Source organism: Grammomys surdaster, unplaced genomic scaffold (genome assembly GCF_004785775.1).
Source record: "Grammomys surdaster isolate TR1022 unplaced genomic scaffold, NIH_TR_1.0 201, whole genome shotgun sequence".
Classification (NCBI taxonomy): domain Eukaryota; kingdom Metazoa; phylum Chordata; class Mammalia; order Rodentia; family Muridae; genus Grammomys; species Grammomys surdaster.
In genome coordinates, this window is record NW_021604646.1 from 3,676,923 (window position 1) to 3,683,806 (window position 6,884).

Here is a 6,884-nt window from a genome sequence, read left to right on the forward strand (position 1 = left end):
CCCCACATCAGGTGCTGACACCACATATAGAGCTGGCTTCCCATTCACAGCAGAATGAATAGATTGTTATGTATTATGCCCTTTGACCACCCCAATAAAACTGTATGTGTACGATATAGACTTTAGAGGTGAACCTGGTATTCATGTTTACAATGTTGAAATCAATAAAAATCCCTGTCATTATAGAGAAGAATTGGATAGAAAGTTTTTTCAGTTTTCATTCCACGCTAAGTAAATTCCTATGGGTTCATTTATAACCTGGCTTCTTCTTTGCTCATATTTTATAGGTCTTTTTCAAATCAAAATACATCCTCTGAAGATGAAAAAAATTCCCCAAATCTAGAACCTGAGTACATGTGAACTTTCATAGCAAAATGGACCTCGCAGCTATAATTAAGATCAGGGTTTTGTGGGAGAGGTTTCCTGGTTCAGATGATACTCCTGAAGGACCGGATGAAGACCTTCCAAGATAGAAGCCTGTTTTTCCCGCAGTTGAACTCAGTGGAGGATTCCTAGCCTTGGGATGTGATCACCATTTCTCCTACAGCAGAGGTTCCTTCACCTTTCATGAAGGTAGTATCTGATGGGGTGCTTTCTCCCCAGATACAACCTGAATCTCCAGATACTGTGCCCCCCACCATGGGGAGTGAAGGGCTCTTAGCATTGGCATTTTGGCTAGAGCCAGAGCCTGGTGGAGGCTAACCTCCACAGGAAGCAGCCTCGTACCAGGATTGGATGAGGGGCCATGGGCTTGGCCCACCACCTTCGAAGCCATCGTCCCTCTTCATGCCCACAAATTCTCAGGTGGAGGAGGAGGAAGAGGGGGCTAAGCAGCAGGGGTACAGGGGTAGAAGAAGATAGCATCCCAAGTGCATTGGTTATTAGTCCTCAAGAGTCTAAGGAAGAAGGGGTAAATCCATAGTTGGAGAAATTGCATAGACTGTCCTCCGGGACCCTGATAGGTGAGCCAGAACTTGAAGACTCAGTAGGAGAAACTAGTGGCCCTGGGTCTGTGGACTGCCCACCTAGGCTCACCAGCTACCCTTAGGGGCCAGTCCCCAGATCCTGTAACTCAAGCAGCTCAACTCTGCTGAGTTAGAAGGACTGGGGACATCAGAGACGGGTGAGAGCTTTGAAACCCAGAACCAGGAGCTAGCCAAAGAGGGTTTGGGCCTCTCTCTGTCCCCTCCAAGCAGGCAGATCTGTGGGCCAAAGAAGAGGAGGAGGAGGAGGAAGAGAAGGAGGACGCTGAGGCCTCTAATCCCTTCTTAAGTCAGAAGAGCCAAGATCCCCTCAGCCTTCCATCCGTATCGCCACCAGGGTCAAGGCAATCCTCTACCCACTCTGGTCCAGAAGAGTTGCCCACATCCCCAGAACCTGCCTTCCCACCTCACCCTCTCCCACCCTGGGCCAGAAACCGCCATGGAGTGCCAGGCGCTCCATGCCTTCCCCTGCCTATAGCCTGGCCCTTGACCTCTTCTTCCTCAATTCCCTAGGAGTTAGCTTCATCCCTTGGTCCCCTTGACCCCTCCCCACTGCGGGCTCCCCTACACCATACGGGGAAGACTATACTGCAGCCACCCCAGTCTACCATCTTTGTCTTCTGCTTCTGGAGACATGGCCAGCTGAGGAGCCCCAACCCAATGGCAATTCCCCATCCTGTGAAACCCTTCGCTGCTGCCCCAGTGGAGGCTAGCCACAACGGGAAACAGCCCTATACCAGCCTGAGCACAGCCCTGAGCAGCGGACTGGCAAGGCTAAAAAGTGCCACATCTGGTGGCATCTAGTATGTGCTTCCAGCATCCCAGCTTGGCTCAACTCTGAACACCAAGAGGCTAAGTGATTCTTTTGTGCTGGACCAGTTGGCCAAGTACTGTCACCTGATTCATGATGAGCTCATTGGCCTGCTCCTGTAGCATGAGCATGAGCTGAGCCAGAGAGACGAGCTTGTACAGGAACGGGAGAGCTACATTGTCTGGCTGTTGGTGCGGATCATGGAGACCTCACCCACACTGCTGCAGATCTCCCCTTCCTCCCAACCCCTGCCCCAAGGAACCCTTCACTCCATCCCTGGAAGGATGGTAAAGACCTGGGTAATGCTCTCCAATGACAGCTCTCACCTGAGTAGGGCACAGCCGGCTCTCATGGTCACAGTCTGCTCCCCTTCCCATCCTGCATCTACTTTGGCTGCTGGAAGGGGGCCTTTGAACTTCTACTAGAGCCTTGGGTCTTTCCTACCTGCCCATTTTCACACTCAAGGTTATGGGGCCTTCCCACCAGAGAACTGGAACAAGGTTGTTAGCTGTCAAGATGGAGCAGGATTGAGCTCTGGGTTCAGGGATGAGCTGTAGTATCTGGGGCAACACTATTGACAGAGCACTTGGTCACCCACAAGGGTGCTCAGTTGTTTCTCCTCTTGGCAGACTCTTCATCTCTATTTCCCTCTGGCACCTGGAAGGCTTTCTAGTATCAACTGGGACAGGGATGGGTCTAAGCTGCTTGCTTGCCTGTTCAGTGTTGACAACCAGGGCACCTACACCACAGTCTGTGCCTGGACCCTAAGAGCTAGGAGCCTATGTGTTTTAGTCTTTGTCTAGAGCTGTGTGAGAGCATGTATACAGTGTGGTGGTGATATGTGCCTGTATTTTCTTCAGCTGCTCCCTGAGTGTCTTCAAACTCTTTTTACTACGTGTCCAAGTAATGGAAGGAGGACTGGATAAAGAGAGAATGACTCGCCGGGCGGTGGTGGCGCACGCCTTTAATCCCAGCACTCGGGAGGCAGAGGCAGGCGGATTTCTGAGTTCGAGGCCAGCCTGGTCTACAGAGTGAGTTCCAGGACAGCCCGGGCTATACAGAGAAACCCTGTCTCGAAAAACCAAAAAAAAAAAAAAAAAGAGAGAGAATGACTCCTTGCTCCTGAGATCCTCCCTATGTCCCTAACATGAGACTCTCCAGGTTGGGGTTTTGGGCTGTTCATGTTTTGTGGACCAGGCCTCTATGTCTGCTGTTACTTAGATGCCAAAACTGTGCTGCTGTGGGCTCAGAACATTTGGAAAGCAATTAAAATGTGCTTTTTGTGGGTGAGAACAAGAAAAAAAATCAGTGTTTTAACGATTTGGAAACATGATCTTGGATTATTCAGTTGAACCTGATGAGCCCACAGGGGATCCTTAGAAATAGGAAATAAGAAGTTGAGAGTAAGAGATGGTAAGGAAACAGGGAAGACAGACATTTGGATACACTGAGCACCCATGAAGACAGAAAAGACTGGCCAATCAAGAGGGTGGGAGAGAGCTGGTGGTCGCTAGGAGCCAGGGGAGTTGACAATTCATCCCAAGTGCTTCCCAAAAGAAGAAAGCCATGTTGATACTCTGTAGATATCAAATCTCTTTAAGAATAAGAGAATAAATGTGTGCTATTTTCTAAGTTTTGTGTTAATCTGCTATGGAACTAATGGGAGTGGATATTGGTCTCTATCTCTGAAGAATGAATGTCATTCCCTAAGAAAGTCTACATACTAAGACATAGATCCAAAGAATCAAAACTCTGTGATTATAACAATTAAGTGCATTTAACACACTACATCAAGAGACTACACAAAGAAAGATTTATAGTTTTGGTTGCCATGGTGATTATTAAAACTACACTTATGAAATGTGTTACCGAGAACAATATAAGCCACTTTGTATAAAAGAAATTAATGGATTACGTTCCTATGGTTCATTATAGGTTCATAACCTTTTAAAATAAATGTTTGGCTTTACATTGTTACTATGCTGTAAGTATATGTGTGTATAATGTGTTAGAGAGAAAGAGAGAGAGAGAGAGAGAGAGAGAGAGAGAGAGAGAGAGAGAGAGAGAAACACAGCAATAGTATATAGAAAGCATCACCCCTAAATTCCTTCCTCATAAGAATGCAATTCAGTCATTTGTTAATTCATATTTTCATTTCTGAATATTCATGACATCCCTTCAGCAGAGCTGTTGCTAGGAAATGTTTTAAATGTGTCTGTCTGTCGCTAATATGGGAGTTGTATCCTGAGCTTCCCAGATTTCTTGCAGCTTTACTTGCATCTCATCCTATTTTATCTGCTCTCCTTGCTCTTGACTCTTCTCTCCAGATGAGATCTTCCCTTCGCTGTGTGTATTAGGACTTGATGGAACTGACCATAATGCATTCTTCAATACATTTGCATTAACAAGAGTTTCAGGATATTATATTGTAAACTCCAAGCTCTGTTGATGGAGTTCCAGGGTCCTTGGCATTTTAAACATAGATTTGTAATACATTTTACAGTTTACAAAGCACCTCCCTTCTAACATAAGATGAGACTCAGACTTGTCATTTACGTTTCTGATACCACCCATACCTACTGCCTGCAATTTTAGGAAAGACTGGCAATCTAATTAGCACCTTCAAGCCTTCTATGTTATTTATTTTTAATCTGAGACCAAGTGGAAATTGCAACATGTGATTGCTTGAAGATCAAATTAAGTAATATCCTCTGAAAAGAATGTTAATACACAAGTTAGATAAAGAACCGTAACAACTTTTATTAGTACAGTTATCATGATCATCCATGAGTATGTGAGACATCATGCTAAGACTTAGTGGCCTATAACAATGAGCATACATGGCTTCCTTGTTTCTGTGAATCAGGATTAGGTGAGGCTTAACAGATTTCTCTAGCTTTAGATGTCTGAGAAGGATAATATCTAAATATTTAGTTGGCCTCTGTCTCTTCAAAATCCCACTGGGACAGAGACAGTTCTAAGAACCTTAATTTTACTACTGTCCAGACTCAGTTCTTCAAAGTAATGTGAGTCAGCCTCACCCCCTCCTTTTTCTAGCCTTGAGGATACACTCAGTTCTTTCACATGTTCTTCTCTATGGAACAACTCACAACACAGTAACTGATTTCAGTAAAATTTATGATTAATATTCTCTATATGTTATTTAACACTGAAAATTAACATGGTGGTGAGAGACCAAATATTTTGGGTTCAGATTCCATCTTAGAGAAACTGAGCTAAGGCTGAATTCAAGTTAACTAACAGGCCGGTACCTAGCACCAGTTTTCAGGCTACTACCCAACAAGACCTGTGTCTAACTCCAGTTTCCAGGTTACACCCCAACAAAAGAAGCTTTTCCAGTTTATTCCTCAACAAATCTGCACTCCCAGTTTATAAGTCCAGCCCTGACACTTTACTTCCTAACAGCCACCAATCAGGACAAAAACAGAAGTTAAGCTTACGGTTTGGTTCCCAGAACTAGCCAATTATGTTAAAGGCCACAGTAGCCCCCAATTAGATGCTTGCCAGGCTAGAACCACTCATCCCTCGATTGCCATTTTCTATTACAGCCTTGTCCAGATGAGTGTTCAGGCTTTTTCTCCACCAAAACTGTCTTGTGGGTTGGCAGTAAGTTAAGTCCAATCTTGAGCTTGTAAATAAAATTCCTTTTGTGATTCCATCAGATTGGCTTTTTATTGGTCTTTTGAGGTTTGTGAGTGCTTCCTGGTATTACTGTGCCAGTTATTCTTTACCAGGGAGTTCCCCCAAATAATCACACAGAGGCCTTTTAACATTTCAAAGCTTAGGCCTTAACTGGGCAGTCTCTCAACTAACTCAACTAAATTAACCTGGCCACCTGGGCCCATCCAGCTCTGTGGCTAGCAATACCTTCCAGGCCTGTAGTCAAGTCAAATTCCTCCCTTGTTCCCTGGTGAAAGATGTCTTCTTCCCAGAATTCCTTTCTCCCTCCCAGGAAGTCCTGTCTTCCTCTCACTACTGTCCAATCACAGACTTTATCCTTTTAGTGATCAATGAAGTTGGGGAACAAATGTACACACACAAAAAAAGCTGGTGTGGGGGAGAATTCTCTTGTCTTAGGGCTACCAGATCCTGAGGTACAGAATTTAGCATTTGAATATATAGCAGCACCAGACCAACCCCAACAAGTTTCCCTCAGAACAAGTAAATCAAGGAGAAACTACCCAATATTGGAGCCAATTTTGCAACTTAATCACAGAAGTGGTATTCCATTCTCCTGCTACAAGGTAGCTGTTAAAAATATTCTAAAACTAATACCGCAAAATAGAGGCCATGCAAAACAGAGGTCTTGGAGTAAATTCAGGGAAAGAGATATAGTCAACTTTGTATTGGAATCTGGTTACAATAATTCTTCTTTTGCACTTCTTAGGCATCCTTTACCAAAATTTGTGTCACTTGCCAAAGCATTTTCCATTAAACAGTGCCTCTGCTAGTTTGCTGCAGGCAAGATAGACACACAAATCCAGTTTTAGGACTCCATTTTCATATACATTTGAATGCATATTTTCTTGACCATTTTTTTGTATGAGGAATACTTTATAACTTCTTTTACTGGAAAATCTTATCTCATGCTAGGCCTGGATAATGGAAAATGCCAAGCTGCAAAGTTTTGCAAAACAGTTGATTTCAGAGGAAAAACAGATTAATGCTCTCTTAACTATGACTGCACTAGTGGGTACAGCATGCAATCATGATTTCCAAAACAATTATTTTGAATTTAATAGCTCTCCAAGTCTTTCTCTGGTGCTGCGACAAGACTACTGATTTAATAGTGCACCAAGCTGCTATAAACCAGAGGTTAAAACCCATGGTTAAATGGTGCGGGTGAGGGGTTGAAAGCTATCACCACACGGATACTTCTCAGACTGCAGGAAGGTGTAAGGGGGAAGGCAAGCTAAGGAAGGGGGTAAAGTGAAAAATAGAACAAAGAGGAAAAGCCAACAGGCAGCTGAGCTTTTTAATAGCACTCAGATGCTGCCAAGTTCTCTTTTTTCCTTATTTTCTTCTTCTTCCTTTTTTCCTCCTGTCACTCTGAATGTTAAATTGAGGTG

General features: G+C 44.2%; 1 pseudogene; it reads left to right on the forward strand.

Annotated features, from left to right (window-relative positions):
• The first annotated feature begins 374 nt into the window (after nt 1–374).
• Nucleotides 375–2,219, forward strand: LOC114623718 (annotated as a pseudogene).
• The last annotated feature ends 4,665 nt before the right edge of the window (nt 2,220–6,884 follow it).